Source organism: Falco naumanni, chromosome 3 (assembly GCF_017639655.2).
Source record: "Falco naumanni isolate bFalNau1 chromosome 3, bFalNau1.pat, whole genome shotgun sequence".
Classification (NCBI taxonomy): domain Eukaryota; kingdom Metazoa; phylum Chordata; class Aves; order Falconiformes; family Falconidae; genus Falco; species Falco naumanni.
Genome location: NC_054056.1, coordinates 78698070 through 78723053, shown reverse-complemented (window position 1 = coordinate 78723053; position 24984 = coordinate 78698070). Strand labels below are relative to the sequence as shown.

The window sequence follows — 24984 nt, the reverse complement described above, 5'->3', positions numbered from 1 at the left end:
CCCGTCGGCCAGCGACAGCCCGCAACGCCCCCGGGGCCGCCGCGGGGCCCGCACCCTCCTCACCGCGGGCCGCAGGCCGGGGCCGGGAGGTGAGGTTTTACCCCCCGCCCCTTGTAAAAAAACTTACAATTCCCCCCTTCCCGATTACAAGTTCCCGCTTTCCCCGCCCCGCCACCGCAGCCCCTGGGGGGACACGCTCCCGCTCCTGCCGGCGGCTCCTCACAGGAACTGAGGAAAACCGGCTGCCTCGCGGCAGAACGGCCGCCCTGGTAAAAATACTTTCACCCCCCCCAGCCCGCGCACATGAGGGGCTTCCCGCAGCCCCGCGGCGCGTCCGGCGGCGGCCTCAGCCCGCCGGCAGGGCTGACCCTGCACCAGCCGCCGCTGCGTGAGGGCGCTGCCCTTCCTTCCTCCTGTGCGGGAGCGGTAACACACAAAAATGAGGTCGGTGTGTAGTTTAGGGAACTAGCACTGTTTAGGGAACCGTTTCTGCGCCCTCTGAAATTAAAAGGGTAAGTTTCAATGCCCCAGTTAAAATTCAACTAGACCTCTTAAAACAAAGTGTAACTCGGGTTTTCCTGAGCAGGTGGAGGCCATAAAACAGTTACAAAAATACAAATTCCAGAAAAAAAAGCTTTCAATGGCAGGGATCGCTTCCGCTTCGTTTTGTTAACTAGATCTGAAAGCACAGGCCAGCCAGGCGTCAGCACGGATTCAGTCTAACAGAACAGACCACCGCACCCATCACAGTTAACATCTCGTGTTTACTGAGGATCTGCTACGACATTCACCATTCAGACAGATTAAGAGACAAGGAATGTCTAGCGCCAACAGTAACACTCAGGATGAGGTAGAAGCTTATGCCATTTTAGCTTCCTCCATATAAATACCTGAAATGGTTCTTGGGATTTCAACTGACATATAAAGAATGAGCACATGTGAAAACGCAGCCCATTCCACTGTCTTAACTGATGTAACCTAGGTGCCTCAAAACCTCACAGGTTTTTGTCTGGAAATTACTCTATTGATTATGGAGAAGCCCCATGTTCTACAAGCGTGTCTTCACAAGACTTGTATTTGGGCCTGATGAGACATGATGATGCTCATTTCAACAGCTGCAGGTATTGGCAAGTGTCTGGCAAGTAGTGATTCGGGAGATCCTGTTTCTGAGCACTCCTACTGCAGTATTCCTGCATAATACTACACTCATGTGTCAGGCACTGACAGTCATCCAAGCATTCTCCAAAAACAAACCAGAGAAGCAGCCTGGCATTATTTAAAATACGTCAGTGTTTGGATTAGCGTGTTGTAACTGTGTACACACAAGCTGCAAGTCAACTGGATCACAAACTCTCATTTCAGTAGAGCCCGCACAGGAAGAAGTGAGGCATTTTAACATCCTAACATGCCCCTTCCTGATTCTGGAGTTTTCCTATTTTGGGGTAGGCACTGCTAGATCCAGGGACCCTGCACTGCAGCAACAGCCTTCTCTTGCTCGTTCAGATCAGGCAAGGTATTTGCCTTACATTCATTAAAGAAACTTTGTTAGCACTTCTAGTTATGAATCCCAGAGCAGAACACTTTCGAACTTCAGTCAGTTAGAATTAACTTATTGGCAAGTAATTTAATCAAGTAATCTGTATTCAAGAACTATTTTACTTTAGAGTTGTTCAGCAGTGTTCATCTGCCTGGTTGATAGTTTTCAGTTAATCATTCACTTGTCAGCAGATCAGTTGAATGGAGCCACTGGACTGATTTACAGTAAGTAAAAGGGCCTCAACCCAGGAAAGCCAAGATGACCCTGGCCTAGACATAATTTAATTCTGCCTACCTGGCGACACAGTCTAAGTCCTAAACCTTTGACTAGCGGCTGTTTGTCCTTCCTCACAGTTAAAAGCTCCCTGAAGACTGGGCCGTCAACCAGTTCATTTTACACAGTTCCTCTCACTATTCTGGAGCTGTGCTCAATCCTAAGCAACTAAGATAGCAGCAACGTGGTATGTATCCTTAAATTGTAATTTGCCTGAATGAATTCTACAGCATGTTCATCTGTCTAGTGAATCATATTATGCAAAACACTATTAAGGTCTTAAAATTAAGGTCCTAAAATTTAAATAAATTCTAATTTACAGATTTTCTTGATGAGCTTTTAAAGGCTAATATTCTAATGTCAATGTGGATACCTGGTGGTTAACTGCATAGCATACAGAAACACAGGGAAATCAACTTGCATTTTCAAGTGAAGTTAAAGGTCAGTATTCACTCTTGACATTTTTGTACCCAGTAACTTGCTTGCATTCTCCATTTATGTTTCCTGGGCAAGTAATACACACAAAGAATCTTGCTTCCACTGTGTTGCAGTACTTCACTTCTGAAGAATGTTACAAATCCATGTACTGTGCTGTCTGTCACCTGAACTATTTAAAGTCTCTGCTGAAGAATACCAGCGACTAGGTGGTGAGGGTGGAAAAGAAGAAAAAATGGAAAAGAAATGAAGGACCTATCTCAACTCACTGCAAATCTGAGATGTCACAGAAATGCAGGGTACCTATAACAGGTTTCTCCAAACCCAGTATGAGCAGGTAGCAATAATCTGAACTATTAGGTTCTGGGTTTACTGAAAATACCCTCAAGTTAGTATGAAAACTTTGTCCCTGACCAAAGATGAAAAGTCTTAATTTTACAATATCGATAGAACTATACAGTCAAAAAGACAGTATAAAAAACACTGTAAGACAAAGACAAGCAAGAATGCAGATGACTTGTTTAAATGTAGCCTTGAGCTTTGCAAATGAACACTATTCTGTATGTATATTCTGTGATACTTTGGCACGTATTCAAATATTCACACAAGCAGCACAGCCCAAACCACTTGACAACCATAGTCCAGTATTTTTAGTCACTGTTAAAACACAGTGGGTCAATTGAGCAACACCTTGAAATCATTACCTCACTATCAGCTTTGAACACCAACACCTCAACATTCCGTTTCACTTCCTGCATCTTCAAAGGAGTATCTTAGCCTACCACTTTTAACACAAAGCTTTCTACCCAACTCCTCACGCTCAGGGACAACACAACCTCCTTGCCCCAAAACAGACCATTAATAGAGTCATCAGGTTTGGACACTAAGATAAGATAGTGTTTGAAATCAAAACCACTTCCACCGATAGGATCTGACATACCAGCAACTCCAGTTAAACCAAATGCATGTCTGCTTAAAACCCTCCAAAAGGCATTGACTGACACTGTAACAGATATGAAATGATCTTTTAAATCATTATTGTTAGCTTTTAACCTATAAAGCCCTACGCCTAACTCTGCACTCGGGTAACAACTGATGACCATTGTAGTTAACTTTGCATGTGCCAATTGTTTTAATCAAAGATGAAAGTTCACTTCCTCTAACTCCAAGCAAGTTGTATCCACCTACACAGCATTGAGTAGTCTGAGGACATCACCCTTTGGAAAGCCTCAGGCTACAATGCATGGGCCCCACAATGACACAGACACGGCAACTCAGGGCAAATACTGTCTAACACCCAGCTTTCTGGCAGCCAAGAAGACCACAAAAAAAAGTATGAAGACAGATATGCACCTGCTCTTTACTATCAACTATTCTCACGATGCTTCCCAGCCTCTTGTTTGGAGGCTAATTAATCCATGTTCATACCCCGCTGCCTGCTTAGGAACAGGACTTTGAAAAGACTTGGGAATGGGCCAGTTGGGACTGGGACCAGGCGTTCAGCACTGCAAAGCATGACACACAAGATCACGTACTGGAGAAAAGAGTCTTCTGATAAGACTCCTTGGACACAGGAGATTACCAGAAAACACAGGATACCAAGGTCAAAATCAAATACAAGAAGACCCTCAGTGGGAAAGTGATCTAGCTGAAAGCCTGAGAGTTAAAACTGTGGAAGAAATGCCAGCCAGACAATATTTAAACCTCACAGCACATGTGCAATCGACATTGTCACCAGGTAACTGTTCTTTACCAAAGCTGGTTTTCTAACACTTAATGCATGCATTCATATTAATAGCTTTCATTTAATTCATGTGCATAGTTGTGTGCCTGTGCTTATTAGAGAAGTCTGAATAATGGTTCCGTTTTATGCGAGCTGCACAGGGGAAATGGTTTTTCCCCCTACCTTCTTTTTGTATGCTACATCAGCAACAAATGTCTTATACGGTCTTTCAATTTGAAGGAATGAAAAGGATACTTAAAAGACTGATTTATTGCAACACATATTTCAACGCTTTCTCCCAAACCAACCAATCCACCCCAAACCACCAAAAGCCATCTGAACAAGTATGACTGAAATATTCAGTATTTTCTCTTGTCAAAGTGTAAGAATTTGGCAGGTAAAAGGAGGCTTCCCAACCTTGAATAACATTCATAGTGAAATAAGAGTTTTCCAGCACTCCAGACACAAAGATGACGGTCTATGTATTACAAGAAGAATGTTCTGGAGCACAGAGGCTGTTGAAGGTAAAAATCAGGATCTGCAGCAACACTACATGGACTCACACTTAGCATATCAGACACCACAAACCAAAATAATGGAAAACTATAGAAAAACTGTAACAGATTACATAATTTCACAAACATCACAGGCTATGCATAACATGAACCAGAAGAACAACCGCAGCACCACACTGAAGAAATTCTTCACAGAAGCTAAGAAGAAAACTGGTTTAAATCAATTGAAGCATATACTAAAGATGAGCACTAGTACAGAAGCAAGCATTGTGCCAAAAGCAGCAATGTCACAAGGAATTAAGGAAAAACAGATAAAGCTGGAAGATTAAAATGACAAAGTTTACCCCTACCTAGGGGAACACGTATGCCAAGTACGTTGTTGTGTACCTTGGAAATGAAGATTCCCTGCCAGTGGTCTTCAGAGCCATTATGTTTTTTGTTAAAAATACATTAAGCTTTCAGTCTATTCAGCAATGCAGTTACACGGTGGGATGATGAAGCCAACAGCTGCGAGTTTCTCTGGGCAAGAATAACTGTAGTAAACAGTAAATACACTCAGTAACATGGAAAAGCCCCACTAAGCAGTACAGTAGCTCCTCTGCCTCAAATGCATTGACATTTACATTGGTCAGTGCAACCACACATATACCTGGTCCTTCCTAGAAGCAGTAGCTGCACTCTGAACATCCAGCAGACCTTTGTGGGACTTCCTAACATCTACAGTCCACGCTGAATGGTAACTCTTACTTGTCTGCTGGGTATTCAGAGTTCACAAAACAAATGCAGACAGTTCAGGTTCTGTCCTGGTACCCCCCCCAGGCAGAAGAGAGGAGGCATCTCTGGACAAAATCAGATGCATGGCAGGTTTTACAGATCCTATCTCAGTTCAAGCATAGCCATCATTCCTCACACAGTACTAGAGACTTTGCCTAGGGATGCTTCCCTTTCCCCTCACAAAGGCCACTTTCATATCACATATTTTCACAGAACCATTGAATGGTTTGGGTTGGAAGGGACCTTAAAAATCATCTAGTCCCAACCCCCCCGCCACACCTTCCACTAGACCAGGTTGCTCAAAGCCCCATCCAAACTGGCCTTGAACACTTCAAGGTTTGGGGCAGCCACCACTCTATTTTACTCCAAAGATTTTTCATTCCCTGAGGAGATGTAGGGATGACTATATTTTGAGCTGCTTTCTTACAAGCCAGGGATTTCTGGCTGTACTTCATATACTTCATGTTTGGTTATGTTACATACAGTCTTTTACAATGAGAAGGAATCTGTTCCAAGCAACAACTACGGACAAACTACGGACCTGGCGATTACCTCATTGTGGGGAAGTATTTGATATGCATAAAGAACTGGAGGTAGCAAACAGAGCATAACGGGCTGAGTCGTGGTGGGGAGGCAACCCAAGTGATTCACTCCAGTAGAAAAGCTCTATGTACCTCAGACATAGCACAGACATCCCTCATCAGCTTGACACCAACATATAATCCATACCATAACCAGTTTCACATTTTAACCAAATACATGAGTATTAAAGAACACATATATATGCAAACCAATTTACTGTTACAAGCATTAGACAGGCTTTTAGAGGATGGAAAACAAATTGAAAACATGAAGACGATAAAGCCATAAGTTACCCTTTTTTCCTTTAATGCAAAAGTTCTGCTTGTCTACATGTCATGATTACTTGAAGCCTCTGTATATTTTCATAAATGTAAGCAGAAAAATTCATTTCTTTTGTACAACACTATGTCGTAACTAACAACCCTCTGGGTAATTCAATATAGACAAGCAATTTTTGGTAGGAACTGTGTAAATGCATGACAGAATTTCTAAAAAAGCAGTATCAGGCAGTGAAATACCTTATCTGCATTTTCAATACATGCATCCCTATTTTCCTCACTGCATCCTGCTGAAGTTCTTTATCTCCCTTATGCATACACCAAAATATATTATTATTGCCATACCAGTCATTTTGGAGTACTTTTTTTCAGCCAGGGCAAGTTGAACAATGTATTTTGTTATAAAGCAAACAACGTAAGATTAGTTTCTAAAAATGACTTCTCATGTAAGGCATTTAAAGTGAACAGTGAAGTGCACACGAACTGCCTGACAAAGCTCACTTCTGACCCAAACCCTGCTGTTTACATCCTGTTCACTTATTAGTGTAATGGCTGGCAGGGTTCCACCAGGAGATGTCATCCAACTGTAGCCATGGTGGTAGGAGAAGCACCGCTGAGGGCACACAGACACACACCAGTATCCATGGCCCACTGAGCCCAGAGCTCTTTTTGCCTTGCACCTACCCTCACTCACTGCACGTGTACGGTCTGGAGTAGGTACCCAAACTAGTTCAGCTACCAGAAGGAGCATAACAGTATGAATGGTAAACTCCTGATAGCCTAGTCTGCCTTAGTTTTCAGTTATCTTAGACATGCATAGTGAAGATACTGCCTCAAGCCATCACCATCTGCTTACATGGAAGCATGGAAGATTTACATGGATTCCAACAATATGAGGAAAAAGAAGTTCATTGGACCCAACTTATCACCAAGTCTTACAAGGGTATATACATAAATAACAAAAGGACAAAGATAACTGTCTGCTTTATAGATACACAGCAACATATGTGCTTGACATCAAATATACAGCTTATTGGTATAGGCTAACTTGCTCTGGGACTAGTTTCAGCAGACATGCACTGCAATAAATTACTACACTGTTAAACACTTCAAGCTGAAGTTATCCAATACAGCTCATAAAGTGTAAGTTCTAAAAAAATTCCCAACTGGTACCACTGTGAGACCTGCATTTTGCTCTTAACAAAGGCTCTTCAGAATTCCGTTTCTAAATGAAGTTCTATAAAACAGGCCAAGCATCAGAGCTTGCAGGAGATCTGAGCAGTTTGTGCTGGAAGGTATACCAAAACTAAGCTAAGTATAACAAAAAAAAAAGTTCCCTAAGTAGTAATTCTGTATGGATGTTTCTTAATTCAGCCTCCTGAATCCCAGCTACAGCACGCTCTACTAGAATTGCAAATAACAGGCTGGGGTGAACAAACATGCTTTGGTAAACAAGTGTTCTGGCACACAATGTTATGTAGGTGGGGTCTACCCAGAATGTCAAGAGTTCTTTCTCAAATTGTAGAGATGAGCAAGAATCCAAGCACTATATTTGCATTTTTCAAGCTATTTACTGGTATTCTATTCAAACTAAACTAAACAAGGGCATTGGTTTGGGGGGGGTGGGGGGGTGGGGGGTGTATCCCATCACAAAAGGCTCACAGCTGTTTTCCAAAGTATCAGCGTTTTAAAGGCAGCCTAAGATCTGCAGAACAGACCGGATTTGTGCTATTCTATTAATACTTCTAACAAACTGTTTATGTCAAAAGACATATGCACTCCACTATAGTAGTTATGCACCAACCTGGAGTAGAAAAAAAAGGTAGCAACAATTCAAAAAAAAACCCAAAAAACTACCAAGCAAGAAGCCGTATCTCATAATCCAAAAAGGACAGAGGTTTAAGCAAAATGTTGTAAGAGTTTATTATTTGCTGTCCTTACTTTGTTTGCTTGTTTATCTAGCCATTTCCTCCTGTTTGCCAGATGCCCAATCTATTCCCAACTCACAGAGAAGGTGTATTTCCATCTACCAACTACAGAGTCTGTTTTTTGTTGTCCAAGCACAAATACTCTCATTTGCAGTCCTGGGAGCTGTGGGTCAGTGTTTTCAGTGTGTATGTGGGTCTGAACTATTAAGTAAGTTCCAGCAATAGATTTATATGAAGATACATCAGCAATAAATTTATACAAAGATACAACCTGTCCTCTTATACCAGGTAAAACCAATATAGCACAGGATGTCCAAGAACAAGCAGGGTCAGAGGACAGACGATCAACTTTTGGACTCTACTAAACTAAATTTTTCTTTAACATATCTTTCTTTTTATTATATGGCAATCTAGCAGAAGCCAACTAATGGAATATTGGAAATCTGAGTACGAATCATAAGCAACAATTAAATAAATCCCTCTAATCTCAATATTAACTCAAGACTACTGTTCCATTAAGCAATTTTAAAAAGGAACACCGCAGTATTTAATCTTTCAGGTCAGCAGTTTTTTGATGTTAGTTATTATGGTGTTGGGTGATAAGGATCACAGGGAACAAGGAAAGATATTGTAGATTACAACATGGAACATGAATACTAAGTAGGAGAAATTATCACAAAATTCTATTGTGCAGTCATTGTTCAAATTAGTAAATTGTTTCACGTGAAAATGTTCCTGCACACAAATCCAAGACACTGTTTTCCTCCTATAAAGCATGAGATCGAGAATAAGTCTTATTCCAACTACAGTTTTCTCCAACAATGCTGTACAAATTAAAGTAATTCTTGTAGATGACAGTGCAAATTTAAGCTTGCATAAGAACACAAAAGAGCAAAATGCCAGTTTTCTAATTACATGGCAATCTTTGTGTCAACCCAATTCATTAAATGTTTTTATAAATCTTCAAATTAAGCAAAGAAAAAAATTTTCTAGAAAGAAGATGAATTTTCTAAAGCCATGAGAACTCAGTAAGTCATACATCTCATGAACTGAAGCACTTGATAAATACATTGTTACTGCATTGGTAGTAAAATACAGGAGCTGTGCAGAATCTATACAATGTTCAGGAAACTACCTATAGTCAACCTCTGGATGTGACTGCAACGGTGATGAGGATACCCAGACCAGAATACACACTACGCTAACGGATGCTAACAGGAGCAGTGTTGGAGGAGGATGTTCATACCTTCCATTCTTGGATTAACCGATGAAAATTTAACTTCAGTCTGATGCTGATACCATGCAAGCACTCAAAAATCTCTCCATGCCGCGCTAGCTCTGTTTCCCCTCAGGTTTGGGATGAGTCACTAGCAGGCTTGTACAGCAAATTGCTTCCGAGTCAAATACACCTTGGATTTATATAAGAAGTGTTGCGGTAACAGCCCTTCAAAATATCCACTTCAGAAATACTGCTTCATTATTCACCTTTATATAACTGCAGTTCTCCCAGGCCTACACTGCTCTTTCTTTTTTTTCCCCCCTTCTTTGCTTGCCACCAATTATCCTACCCGCATGCAGTGGTTAGCACAGCAGAACTGCAGGGAATGCCTGTGCTGCTGGCACCGTCACCCTCCCCTACAGTGCCTGGGGTGGTGAGCAGATGTCCAGCCAAGGGACCCTCACCACATACCTCTGTTAAAATAAAGGTGGGGTAATCATGGGTATTTTCATCCTTCACCCATCTGCCTCCGCTGATTGATTCAGAGGCATCTTCAAAATCAGAAAATATAAGCACTGTTTATTTTTCACTCTTATGAGAATAATGCCCATTTAAATGAGGAAGTACTGAGAACAAAAACATTTTTGTACATAATTCCTTTAAAGTCTGAGTAAGTAAGATGGCTGTTTATACTGCTGACTCCTGGCTCCAGCATTCCTACATGCATAATTGCTGAATAAAGCTTTTTCATATAAATTTTATTGCATTCATTGTGAACCTGCACAGTTAAACTAGTACGATGTTTTAAAATCTGGTTTAGGGGAAGGATGTCCCAAGTCACACAAGCCAGAGCAGCTTAGTACTTTTATGGGCTAATGGTGACAGCAGAGTTTCTATCAACTAACAAAAAGGACCAGCAGATAAGGGGGACAAAAAGAGAACAAATAAAATATTAAGCTAACAGCAAAAAGAAAGACATTTTGGACATTTCACATAAATGCACACTTGAAAGCATTCATATGCCTACCACGGTGGGCAGGTATAAAGTCAAACTAGACCTGTGCAAATGCTAGAATTGTGGGAATATGAAAACAGGAAGATAGTGGGATTAGTTATTTAATTTACATGGGATTACATGAAGGGGTTTTTTTATTGCATGTCCAGAAAAGTTGAGAGTAGAGCCCACAACTTCCTGTAGTGTCTGGGGGAGGGGAGAGGAAAACAGGCAGAACTCCCATTCCTTTACAACAAAAAAAACCCAACAAAAACAACCAAACAAAAAAATTATGTGGACATTTTCTTTTCTAAGGGGGGGGGGGGGGGGGGGGAAAGGCACACGGGGGGCAAATTTACTATGAAGGAAAGTAAATCAGATGCTAACAAAAAGTTATTTCAGAGAATACTTGTCAGTATCTTCTGAACACATAAATAATTGAATTTGTTAAGTTAAGCAGTCACTTTACTGAAGAGCCTTAAAAAGACTGACTGCTCTGGTTAGTTCTGTAGTATGCTGGCACAAAATGTATCATATATTTGGAGGGAAGTCAGATTAAAGAAACAAACAAACAAAATCCCAGATATTGGCTAAGGAGAATAAATAAATAAAGCAAGGTCTGAATCCAAATAAATAGATTAATTTATAGCAGATAATAATACTAACACAGATAAAATACTAATAGATTAGTATTTTCTCTACCAGTAGCAACATTTTCATGGCCAAGATTATTCAGCTTCCAAAGAACAATAAAATTCAGGTCTGCTACACTGTAAAACATGAAAACAGCAATAAAAAAAGTGCCTGCAACAGACTCAAAGATTCAACCAAGGCACATGGGAAGTTTTTTCAGAACAAGGAAGAGATCTTGAGTCTTCCAAAATCCCAGTGCATCTTACTCATTATCCCACAGTGGAGGAAGACTACTTACAAAGGACAGCCTTTTTACTCATCTAGGAAAAAAAAAAAGTTTACTTCTTACTTTCTTCTAAAAGCACCCACAGAATTCTCTAGTGCCACATAACACTGATTGCTCATCTGTGCAGAGCAACGACAGAACCCCCAGGTTACATACAAACGTTTGGAAGACCACTCGCCAACCCCAGCAAGACCGGAGCTCCCTAGGGGTACCTGAGTGCGTGTGTCAATATGCTCAGTGAATTAGTTTATTAGAACTAATCTCTAATTAGGTAGAGGATAAGTTATCATCAAAATCACAGTAATTCTTATTGGGCCGGAGATGTTAGTGCAAATGGGAGAAAAGGAGACAGAAGCCTACAAAAGCATTTTGTGATCAGGACAAACTGGCAAAGCCTTGCCTACTTAATTATTATATTAAACCCTAAACAGCGTTTTATTTTGGGTACCTCCATCAGCACAGATGTAAGTTTGAAGACAATTAAACACACTCTGCAAAGAGTAATAACAAATAGCAGGCAATGAAGAAAATACCTTCCCATTTTTTTATTGCATCATCTTTCTCATTTACCTTCGCTGGGAAGAAGTCTATCTACCATGCTGCATCCTGCCTCACCACTTCCCCATTGTCTGTAACCTGGCCTCACAAGAGGAAACCCACAGGATTTCAGCCCTCAAGAGGTGTAGCTCTTCATTCGCAACCGCTCGTTTCTTGTTCTCTGTACACTTGAATGCCACTGTCAACCACTCTGTTCAGGATCATTTTCACGCCGTAGCTGTGACTCGTCTTATCTCACCAGCTAGGAATAAAAAACAGAGAGCATGGCTCTTTGGAAAAGAGGTCATCTTTCTTAATTTTGTGCAAGACATCTAGCGTAATGTGGACTTGATGCACCTTCAAGTGCCTAGTGGCTGCCAATGACCAAGACAGCTACATAAATTCATACATACAGATAATGTATTGCACACTCCCCTCTTACCATGCTCAATGGACTACACAGTAATCCTTCAAAGTTTCTAGATCTTTCTATTCCTGGCTCTTAACACTGTGGTCAGGATGGCCAGATCCCTTTCTTTTGAAAGGGTGGCAGCACTATCGCATCTTTAATTCAAAGGAAACACTGCATGGACTGGCTTCTCGTAGCAGGGTGGGAGCACTCTTTCTGCCTTTTTCACCCACCCCGTATTTGAAAGAAGTCAACAATAAGCTTTTAGCATCATTGGTGTCACCAAGGGTGAATGTGCAAATGCATTTACAGTTAACTGCTGAGGTCACTCAGGGCACAAGCAGTGGAAATAAATCCACGGTCAGAAGAGTTTGGGTCCAGCATCTGACCTTTGTACAGTATCAACAACTTGTGGAATGAAATCTGGACCCACCACAGATGGGCTCAGGTTACAGACCAGGAAAAGAGACGGGGTTAGACTAGGTGATCTTTAAGGTCCCTTCCAAACCAAACCATCCTGTGATTCTGCAAATTTGAAAGCACACCCTCTCTTTATTTTTTAAATTGGTATTTCCCAGTATGGTAGATCCACTGGCACTGTGCGAAATGACGACGTGTGGTAGGCAGTTGGCAGAGCCTGAGGAGTTGCAAGAACAAGACAATTGCCCTAACAGGGCTAATCAGTTTAAACAACAAAGCCATTAAAAATATCTAGCAGCACCAAGGTTATTTGCTTGGTATCTCAAAACTACATCTCAAACAGCTAGCAACTTGGAAATAAAATAGAAAAGCCTGAAATAGGAATCTTAACAACACATGGTATCTTGATAGCCACATGGTATACAGAGCAAAGGCCCGTGAATTAACATGAAATTTTATTGTTGTTTAGACTCACAGTTCTTTTATTTCAAAATTAGCAATTTTTAAATTAAATATTTAAGAAAATATAGAAGGCAGCAGATTCTTTAGATTTGTTTCTAGACAAATGGAGAGCAACTAGTTCAGAAGACAAATTGATTAAACCTCATGAAATGCGAGGAGAAGGAGCTCATAAATATAACAAACGTGAACACACCCAGGTAGAAAGGAGACTTCACAAGAGATACTACTAAGAGGAGAGACAAGAAAGCAGCGGCAGTTCCTCCAAGAAACAATACAACAGGTTAATGTGTGGTTGTGCCCTTAAAAATAACCAGCAGAAGTTGTAGCACAAGATTTATTTGTCAAGACAGACACAGACTATGAAAACACAGTCAAATTGCTAGCAGTAACTATAACATCTACATAAGTACATAGGTTTGAGAATCAGCATGGTTACGATAGAATTATAATGCAAATAAAACTGGCTAGCAACAAACAAAATCACTATTATAAATATGTTTATAACTAAAGAGCAAGAAAACCGTTGCTGCCCTAGTCAACACAGAAAAACTAATGAGAGATGACATCCAGAAGGCTACCATGTTTAGGACATCAGTCTTCACCAAAAGGGTCAAACACAAGCAGTGACTAGCATAAATAATAGCAATAACAGGTAATATTTCAGGAGGAAGGGGAGAGAGAGAGAGAGAGAATGTGAATGAAAGTGTGTGTATGCAGGCACAATGGGGAAAACAGAACAAGTAAGCAAAACAAAGCAACAAAACCCAGGTAAGAATATTAGAGACCAAATGAATCAGTTTAACTTCAAATTCCTGGGGAAAACAATCCAGAACAAATTAATTAGTAGCATTTGGAAGATAATCTTAAGTAGTAGCCAAAAGAGATTCACTAAATCACATTGCTAACTTCCTTTGACAGGGCTGCCAGCCAGGTAGGAGAGAAACTACAGATGTCACATCTTTCCTTTTTAGTAGTGCGTTGAAACTGCCTTGAGATATTTTAACAATCAGCTACAGATGCAAGAAGAATAAATACTAGTTCAGGATGTGTGAAACAAAGGTTAAATATATCATCGTCAGGACAGAGTAGTGATCTGGAAGGACGGAGCGAAATGTAGCAGGTTATGTACATGGTACTTGCCACAGGCAGGAAACATCAAATACAGAAATACAGAATGGGAAACAAGGCAGCGGGCTACAGCAGGTCACAAGACATCATACCGTTGTAAGAAAGACAGAGATTGCTATGAGATATAGGAGTGCAAAGCCTGAGCATAATCTGCTGAACTCAAAAAAATCCTTCTCCTTCACTCTGGTCATGTCTGAACACCTAGGAAAGATGTGGGCTCACCAGCGAGGGTCTAGGGAACAGGAATGAGAATGCGAAGTAGTCTAGAAAAGGTGACTTATGGGGAGGTGGGATGGACAAGCTAGTTGTTAGTATGGGGGTGGAGGGAAGCACTGAAGGGATAGCTGTTATATTGGAAGACTACTACAAAGACAAGGGAATTGTCTCCTCAGTCCGCTATGGATAGGACAAGTCCTAATGAGCTTAACATGAGCACAGGACAGGGTCAGGTTAAACACTTGGAGGAGGGAAGACAAGAACATTAAGAAAGTAATGGAAGGGTAGTGAAGCCCTGGAAGAGATTCCATCAGGAAGGAGCTTTAAAAACAGCCAAGGCAAACATTTCTTCATAAAAGATTGCACCCTTGGGGCAAAGACAGTAAGTGACCTCCTGAGACTGAGACCTTATGGCTGGGAGCAATGTTCTAGGAAAGAGATGGTGGTGAACAAGAAGTGAGGGGAAGGAAAAGTGGTTTGATAGCACAGAGAGAAGAAGCACTGAGGGAAGCCAAGTGACAGGCAGGAAATTGAGGAAAAGAAAGATGAAAAATGAGACTGCCATTTCCAGGGAGAGTTATTTCAGCTATGTGTTAAGACTTCCATGAGCAACTACTTACACAGTTGTACCCGAAGTCAAGAGAAAAGGCAGGCTCTGGGTGCTTGCATCTGTCCTTGCTGTGGTTTTTGTTCCCATGTGTACCTTAGCAAGTAACACAGTGCAAGAAAAGCACACCCACAGAGAGGAAAACAGTTGGTGTTGAGGATGTAGCATCCACACTACCCATGTCGGCGTGGCAGGATTTGTATGTTTTGCTTGAAGGCAACTCTAGCCTGGTCCTGTGGGCAGGATACCTGTTTGTGGTCGGTAGGTGTTAAACACACTCCAGCAGAACATCTCCCATTCTGACTTCATTCATCAGAAAGGAATCCACCTCATGTTCTCCAAGATCACCAGGCAAATCGAACCAAAGTGTGGTGAAGGCTGTACTTCAAATACAGACGCACCCTAAGCCAAACCGGAGGGATCCAGGGACCAACAGTGGCATCCATATGGCAGAGAGCAAAGCAGGACAGGTCAGCTGCAGCAGACCAGCACCGCTTGCCTCAGCTGTTAGACAGATCTAAGTACTTTGCAGCAACAAGCATGATGGGAGTGACAGTGCTAAATATCTAGGCACCAGGCACTGACTGTTTCAAGACAGCATATTGACCATTTTAACTGATATCTGATGTGACATACGGGCGCCTCTGGTAGGTATGTAAATACACTGTAACAAACCATCACAATGTTTTCATTGAACAACTGTATTTGCTTTAAAATAACACTGCTAATAATCTGCTTCCAAAGTTTCTTTCTTTCTTCTCTTTAAATGAGGACCTCTGTCTTGGGACTTTCTGACTCACAAATTAAAACAGAAGAACCAAAACCAAAGGCCAAGCACCCAAGCCATCAATCCTTTACAGCTACTGAGTCATAAGAGTAGTAACCAAGACAAAGAACAATCCGGTTTCTCACTACCAGTTCCTCATTTCTTGTCAACATACTTTTCTTTCACTGATGCAACTTTCTTTTCCTAAAGAAGAGTTAAAATGTGTATGTCTGTGTGTGTATGCCTGTTTAGATTCTGAGCTGCAAGGCCATCCTCTGTTCCCTATGAGGCCCTTGCTGTGCAGCTTCTGAAATATTTGGCACCTTCAGACTCCTTGTCAAGGACTGTTTTGTTTCTTACTCTGTGCACATCACACATCCAGCTTGGTTCCCTGAATAATTATCTGGGCTTTGACTGGGTGGTTGATGACAACATTTCTTTCAGGTCACTTCAAGTGATACTCCTATGTAAAACAGCAAACTGAGTTTTGCACATGTTGACAAGTTTACTGTTTCATTTCTGAGTAAAACCCTGTAAGTGTTATGGGATTCCTCCTTCTACTTCCGTTTTAATTCTTTATAAACACATACACATGAAATATGGGAAAAAAAACCACGAACAACCTCAACTAATATCAACAAATACAACTAAAATGTTTGCACAGAAATTCTAGATACCTTTTAATACAGGAGAGAAGCTACTGAATTCTGGTTTTATTCCCAGATAATTAAACAAGGGGGAAAATGGCTGAGGGCATCAAACATAAGAATATCTTAACTGAGGATCCTAGCCAGCAGAGTTGTTTGCAAGGCAGGCATTATTTACATATTCTGGTGAAGTACTCCACAAGTACAACATTCTAAGGCAGTTACAAATTTCTAGTAGCCTCTGTCAATTCACATAAAACATGCTTTAACACCCAGATGCTGTGACCAAACCCAAATTAATCATAAATTCGAAACTCCTCTGAATTGGTGAGGTTAACTCAAGCTTTGAGTTTAAATTTACATGCCTTGGATGTGTAAATTAACATCCAAGCAGGAAAACTTACTTTTAATTGGCTTGGACAGTATATAAACTCTTTCTTTTTCAGTCTGCCTTCTGATTTTAATTGGGTAGAAAACTACTGTAAATATTTTCTTCTTTCTCACTCCTTCTTACCAAGTTTTTTTATAAACAAGTGAGGTATTGTTTAGCTGCTATGTAGTACATCCCACAGGGCCCAAACCAAAACAAGAGAAAAAGTATGTGTTCAGACTACTACAGAGCAGTCGGGTTTTTACATATTTTTTGATCACACGTTGTAGAACAACTTGCGTACCTCCAAACAAATTGGTCAGTGCAACTTATAGCATCTTTTTAGCTTTGCTTTCATTGTCTGTGTAAGGAGAGAAAAGCAGGCTTGGAAACTTTGGCAAATGAACCTAAACAGATTTGCTCAGCGGTCTCCGAGTCTCTGGTCAACAGTTCTGGGCTGTTCAAAGCCCAAGTACAAGTGCATCACTGTTCCCTCATTTAAATGTAGAATAATTCTAGGATTCATGGCAATGCCAGCTTAAAGTCAGCTCTAAAGAAACCCTTTGTTTTCAAATAAATCAGTGCCTGGTTTTAGATAATTCTATAAAGAATCCTATTCATCCACCACATAACGTTATTAGTTAAGATGAAAAGAGCACCAAAGAGGCAGCCAACCTCCAAACAAATCTGAAGAAAAGTGAAATTAAACCAATCTATCTGGCATATGCCTTTAGAGTTACATATAATGTGTGTGGACCCATACACAAGATGCAAAACCCCACTGGAAACAGCAGAGTTTGTAATTGATACAAAAACTTTACACCAAGACAGCTGAAACTTCTGGAGCACATGGCCACACTCTCTCACCACAGCAATGTAACTGCTCTGGTTTTTGGCACTGCTGCAAATATCACAATGATTTTCAAGGGACATCACCAAGGGACAGTTTTGGGGTCCCCTGACAGAGAAACCCCATAAGTTTTCAATCAGGGCTCTGAAAACAGGAGGATGGCAGGAAAGAGTTGTTAGACCCAACAATTCCAAAGACAACAGATACTCTTTTACCAAGGGCTAATTTGGGAGGGAGAAATTCAAATGCTGTTTAACTATTTCCATGCTAGTCTGAAAATCCAGAGCAATTGATCAAGCTACATTATTTATTTACAAGAAATTTACCATGAGTACTAGCAGATTAGACCAACACCACTGGATTCATTACTTAAATGAAATAGGAAGGCCTAGTATTTGGAAAAAAAAAAATCAGGAGGCAAATTGCATTCTAGGCTATCAACATCTACTATGGCTCTTGACAACCCCCTTCTGTTTCACTTCTTACCTCTCATAAAATATTGGTATGTACTCTTTAATGCTACATGCTCTTTTTACTTGCCCTTTATGAAAACATAGCATATACTTTTTTTGCCTCTTTTTTCCCCCCTGTACCATTCTGTGCATCAAGATGCACCATTACCATTGCAGCAAGGAAGCAGAAGTCTCCTAGTTCTTTCATGCACTTGTCTCCAGGCATTTGACAGCCTGGGTACTTTGCCAGGTAGGGTTTTTTTCTGAACTGTTCTAAATTTTCTCTGTTTTGTAGTTTTTGGGAGCATTCCAAACTCACAGACTTAATGCATCTTGCTTTTGCAAGGTATGGTTAAATCCCATCCAAAGGGAGGACAAAAGTTATTTTTTCTTTAATTACCTCCTGTCTCTCTTCCATATTCTTCCTAACATTGAAGCAAACCACATATCATAAACTGGAAATTCCCCAGCGTTTATGTAAAAGCATTCATTTTCTGAATGCTCAGTCCTTACTTATTTACTAAACTTAGTATAAAATATAATTTAGGGCTTAATAGTGATCCCTGCTCATAAATACCTAACACTAAGATGCCAAAAAAAAAAAAAAAAAAAAAAAAAGTCCACACCTAAACTAAATACACAGAAGTTCTGTCAAGAGTCCTGCATACTGAGTACATTTGAATTAAAATACATCCTGCACTTAAGCAGGAACTACACAGGGCATGGAAGAGGCCAGAAGACAGATGGTCGAGGGCTGCAGCACACGTGCTCTAAATGAGCTGGAGGCAACTGGATTTGCTCAGCCCTGAGAAGAGAAGGCTTCAGGGGCACCTAACAGCAGCCTCCCAATGTCTTTGAGAAGGTTACCAAGACAGAGACAGTCTCTTTGCTGCATTGCATTGCATAAGAAATCACTATGAGGATAACTGACCACTATGACAGGTTGCCCAGAGGGGCCACAGAGCCTCAGTCTTTGGAGGTTTTCAAAACCCTGCTAGACAAAGCCCTGAGCAACCCTGTCTGAACTCAGGCTTAACCCTGTTTTGAGCAGGAGACCACACTTGACACCTCTCAATGTTCCTTCTGACTGGAATAACTTCATGATCTGAGACGTTTGGCCCTAAGCAGCACTTACCCCTTCAGCGTATCTTCCCAGCTGAATCCAGAAATGTCACTGTAACAAAGTGTATACGCAACACCACAGAACAATAATCCTCACAATTCCCCCAAACGCTTGCAATTTCTCATTAAAATATCAATTTGAGCAAAGATTAATGATGCAAAACCCTGAAATAGCTATCAAGATAGTTTCTGAAAAATAAGAACTGCCTTTCCAGCCAGTGCCTTGTTTTAACAGCAAACAGAAAAGTCACAAGATCTCAAAAATTGGCAGACAGTTTGCATTTATTTAGATACCAGATTTCGCATCCTGTATTATATTGATAAATATGAATACTTGGGAGTGACTCCAATTCCACATTGCTCAATAAACACTCAAATATAAGGTATAACTCCATGGGGCGCTGCAAATCCGTTCTGATGCACCTGCTATATTAGCAATATTGGGTGCAGAATCAGAGGCAAAGCCTTCCCTGGCCTGATGACTGTCCCAAAATATTTTGCAACTAACAATACAGTGAAAACATTTTAAATATTTTTATTTCATCAGTTATTTCACAACAGTGAACAAGAGATGGAGAAGTACCGTTGAAGGAAAACTGATGACAAGAACTAGAAGAGATGGCAGCAGCAAAGCAGCATGCTGGTGCCTCACGAGCAGACGGAAATGTGTCGGTCTTCCTTCCCAGCAGAGGCAAAGGATCAGAAGCTGGTACCCCTTTGGTTTACTCCAAGAGAAACGTAACGGTCTGTCAAGTTATGCAACTTCTGCAATGGCAGTATTTTGCAATAGTATTTGGCAAGGCACTTAACACTAGCAGCTTGCGAGTCGCCCTCGGAGTTTCAAACAAGACTGCCAAGAAATAAGATGTGGTATCTCTCTGAATAAAGGAGCTCTGAAATAAATTTAGACACCAGTCTCAGTTATCCACACTCCCCCCCAGCCAGGTGCTTTCCTGCCCTAAAGCCAAGAAACACTGAAGTTGCAAAGCAGAGCATTTCAAATATGAAGGGATAAGGAATTTCCCTCTTGTAGTCAGATGATACTTGCAGGGTGTCTGAGAGTCCCAAGTGAAAACATCACATGAAGATAAAACTTTACTTCTTCATTTGCTAAAGGCTAGAGAGGAAGTCTCTCAGCACAGAATTGCGTGAGGGAATGGAGTTACAGGTCAGGTCACAGACACCCAAATCTGTGGTACAGATCAGTTACAATGACATGTAGAAAACTGCGTAACACAAAACTGCCAGGCGGCTCACACCGATCACTGCACAGATACACCACGAGAGAGGAGTCCCAGGATGGAGAATCCTGCACTGGAAACGGGTCTTTCTGGTAGGAAACACTGGACACTCTCCCCACTTCAGCCTCAGAGATTAAACTCTTAAACCAGGACTACAGACAGCTGTCACACCCACTCCAGATCTCAGAGCCCATTCTTCTCCTGGGCTCAGTTTTCTCCTAGAGCCCCTAACCAAGTGTTGCTCCTCTCCTGAAACATGGAGGATGCCACGGAAACTCTTACCTCTGATAACAGTCTCAGCAGAAGCAACCAAGCACTAGATCCCAGCTGTCCTCCCAGGGGAACACACAAAGTGCTGGAACAGAGTTAGCTTATCATACTCCCTCGTGTCAGCCTCCGGCAGTGTGCTACATCTTCTACTGGGTGTCCCAGGTTAAAGCACAAGGGGAGAAGCCCACCCTTCTACTCACTTACTTCAGCCTATGCTACAGCTGCTGGGGGGAGGGGAGGGGGGGGAAGATGTGAGCTTGAACCTCTTGGGCACAGGGACCAGAGGCCAGGTTTCAACTACTAGAACACAGTTTACTCTTTAGACAAGTCCCACCACCTCCAGCTCTCAGGAGAAGGTGAGCACTGGCTCCTCTTCTGGCAATGTTTTAAAAAGAAAGCCTATACAACTGCATTTTGAGACACAACCAATCCTATCAGCATGTGTGTTTACAGTGTGCCTGCCAGGTGTCCTAGTTTCTTCATCACCGTGATGATTAAAAAAAAAAAAAAAAAAAAAAAAAAAAAGGAGGGCTTTGATGCTCAACTACAGCAGCTCTAGATAAGGTGCTTAAGAACTTTTTGCTTAAAGAGAGAGATCCAATACATTTAAGACGTTTTCAGAGTCAGAGAGACACTGTGTTAGGTGGTTTGGAGAAGTTGTGGGGATAAATTCAGTTTGAGAATTAGAAATGCAAGCATGAACCTGATTAACACATTTTAAAATGTTCTCACAGCACGCTGAAGCCCTTCAGTTCTACTTTGGAAAGTGTGTTTACTTTGCAGGTTATTTTAGCATATGGATACTACTTAAACTAGAACAAAATGAATCCTTCAATATAAACACACAAAGTGCTAACTTCAAATAAAAACAACATATTGCTTTACTGCAGCTCAGTCCATATAAATACATAGATTACTTATGCTAGTTTCTAGTTCCTTGGCCTACAGGGGAAAAAAAAATTCATAGCAGTATAAGAACTCTATGACTTAGGAATGTCCAAAAATGAAGTCACAAAACACCCAATGGTGACTTTACTTTTGGGAAGTGCCCACTCCTTAAAAATAACATTTTTCTAAATGACAAATTAGACAGCCAAAAATAAATATTCATTTACAACTACAAATATATGTAATCTGATCTCAATTTACATGCAGAAATACAAGGCATTTGTGTATAAAATGGCTTGTAGCTGCAGGGACAAAATGCCCTAGTATTTGTATGCAAATTATAAAACTGAAACCATCTGGAAAATGATCTGGGATATAGGCAGGATAACCCAGGAGAGAGCTGATGTGTAGATGCGGCTGAAGGATCACAGCTTATTAGAAGCTTATCCTGTATGGATGGGATGGAAAATAAGATTTGACATACCCTCTTACACAGTGATGATTAACAAGAAACTGCAATTAACACACATGGCATTATAAGATGACAGATGATTTCCATCATAAATCCTAGATCCCAGGGGAGACAAGAGTTGCTTTGCATCTATTTTTATTTGCTAATACTTGGGGCATTTTATTTAATATACTTTTTTTTTTGGTTCTCAGCATACCCTATTCAAATATCTTGTTGCTGGGTCAAGTCAGCTTTGGAAGCTTGCAGCTACACCAGCTAGCGAGGCTGAAACAATTCTGCATATTAAAAAGCCGCAATCACTATTTTAAACACATGCCATTACAGTCAAATTATACACCTACTTGCAGATTGACTTTAAACAAGTAAAAAAATGAACAGAGTAGTAATTTTAAAGTGCCCACATCTCAACACTTGAACTACCAGCTCCCTGCAATACATTATTTTATAAGCAGAGTGGGCTAGGAACTGCCCAACTAATGTCCCCTGCAGGTCCTTTGAAGACCTCTGTTCAATGAGACGCGAACATCCAGCTTTGTCAAGCTTCTTAGAAAGAAATATGTCCTTAGAGAATGAAAATGCAGACAGCAACAGTAAAAAGCAACAACTCTTATCAGTTGTTGATTATCAGAAGGAAGATCCCCTCAGAACAACATAACCAATGAATTACAAGTCTTGCCCTAGTCTGAATGCATCCCATGTATACACCAGTCCACATAACTCTCCTTCCCCTCAGGAAATGTTTAATCCTCCTTCAAGGTAACAATAGAAATTGAATTCATCAGATTAGCATGAAAGAAATTAAATGCAAGGGCTGTCAGCATCTATTTTGAGTGTCCAATATAAACGTCAGTGCTGTTTCAATGCTCTGAGCACATAACAAAGAGGCTTGTAGCACTTTAACTAGAGAGAAATACAGAGATCACTAACTGGTTTTTGCTGCCAACTAGTGAGTATTCCTGCTCTTCATACACTCCCAAAAACTAAGGGAAAGAGCTGGCAGAATTCAGACAAAAAAACCAGCTCTGCAGGAGCACCTAAGTCTCTGCAAGGAGTGCTGACCAATAGTCATGAAAGAACTGAGCCAAAACCATCCTGCAAATACAAAGTCACGCAGGTGAATGTTGCTGGATACTTTTTCAAGCTCCACTAGCTCTCCCCCTAACACAAATCCTCCAAGTCTGCGTCAGAATTTTACCTTCCCTGTAAAAGATCTGGGCAGGAAGTACAGGTACTTTGCAACTCCATCTGCACAAGAGGGGAAAATATTTTAATTTTCTCCCTGCCTCCAACCTTCTCTCGTATTGAAGGTGTTAAAAGGGGTGAAAAGGCAATTCCAGCTGTTGCCTCTCGGGCACAGAGACCACTAGAAAGAGACACTGCAGACCTGAACTGTGAGAACTGCTTTTCCTCTGTGAAGCACAAAGCAAAGTGAACCAGGGTCTCCCCATCCTCCTGGAGCACGGGAAAGGGCTCTCTGGAAAAGGGCTCTTCCAACCACTCTAAATGCAAGCGTTAAGCCATACCTTACCTCTTAAACGTCTGCTTCCAGCTTAGCATCCATCACCATCTACACGGAATTAAGCAGTAGAACTGAAATGGAGTTTGGTGGCGTGTGTAGCTGCAACCCAGAAACCAAACCCTTCCACACCCGGCCAGCCATGCAAAATAAAGCGTAATATGTGAAACTGCACATACACACAGTAACGCATAAAAACATTAGGGCAAAAGTACTAGCAGGAGCAAATAACACCGCTGGAGAAGGGTGGGGGGAAAAAAAGAGACGCAAGAGGAGAATGTGAAATCAGGAATGATTTTGCAACTTCTTTGCAAATACAGTATCTAAAACTATACCAGCTGGGGCGGGGGGGGAGCCGAAGTTTGTCCATGTTTGTTTGTTTGTTTATCCCTCTGCCCGCCCTTTGCCCCCAGCCCGTACGTAGGTCCCCGCCGCTGCAGCCGCACGCCCACGCCGATCGGCTTCGCCCTGCGCGAGCAGCCGCAGCCCCCCCGCAGCAGGCGCGGGGCCCCGCTGCGCCCCCCGGGCACGGCGCGGAGCGGTGCGGGGCGGTGCGGGGCGGTGCCGCGCCACACGCATTTTCGGGCTGCAACAGCGGAGCGGCGAGACGGCCCCGCGCCCCCCGGCCGCTCCGGACGGCCCCTGTTTAAAACGCCCGACTGTCCGCCGGCTGCAGGCGGCCACCGAGACCGCCGGACTCCCCCAGACCCCCCCGTACCTGCGTCCCGCCGGCCGGGGGTGTCCGTCTGTCCGTCCGTCCGCCCGCTCGGGCGGGCGCTGCCTCCCCGCCGCGTCCGCCGCGCTCCGCCCGCCGCGGCCCGGGGCTGGCGGGCTCCCCCCACGCGCCGGGGGGACGAGGCGGCCACGCGTGACCGCCGCCCCCCGCCGCCGGCGCAGGTGAGGCCTCCCCCGCTGTCGCCCGCGCCTCCCCCGCCGCCGGCCCGCGCCGACCAGCGCCCCCCTGGGCGGCGGCGAACGGCGCCCGCCGCGGGGTCAGGCGGGGACTGTGGCCGGCGCCCGGCCCGGCCCTCAGCGGCCTGACGGCGGCCCGGCCCCGGCCCGCTCCCGCGGCGCGCTCCGGGGCTGCAGCCGCCCGAGGCACCGGCACGGGCACGGGCAGAGCACCGCCGGCTGCCGGCGAACGCTGGGAACCGGGATTCGAGGCCGGGAGCACCGGGGCCTCCGGTGAGGCCGGGGGCCAGGCGGGCTCCCCCACGCCGGGCACCGCCGGGCAGCACGTGCTGCGCCGGGGGGTCCCGCGCCATGGCGCGGAAAGTCAAGGGGGACTTTGGATGCCAGCGTTGCCGTCATCTGGCCAGCACAACGGATTGATGCGGCTGGGCAGAGGAAAGACGCGTCCGAGGCATCAGCAAGGGCGTGGGAGCACCCTCCCTGTCTGTCTGCTGGGCGTGCTTCTTTCTGCCTTGTTCCTTC

General features: G+C 42.7%; 1 protein-coding gene across 1 annotated transcript in view; it reads right to left on the bottom strand.

The window, feature by feature from the left end:
- The window catches only part of LOC121084278 (serine/threonine-protein kinase Sgk3), a 61459-nt gene extending 36994 nt beyond the window's left edge, over positions 1 to 24465 (bottom strand). Inside the window, exon 1 of the mRNA XM_040585594.1 lies at positions 24269 to 24465. The gene's annotated coding sequence lies outside the window, so the exon portion shown is untranslated. The remainder of the gene's footprint in view (positions 1 to 24268) is intronic.
- Between the last annotated feature and the right edge of the window lie 519 nt (positions 24466 to 24984).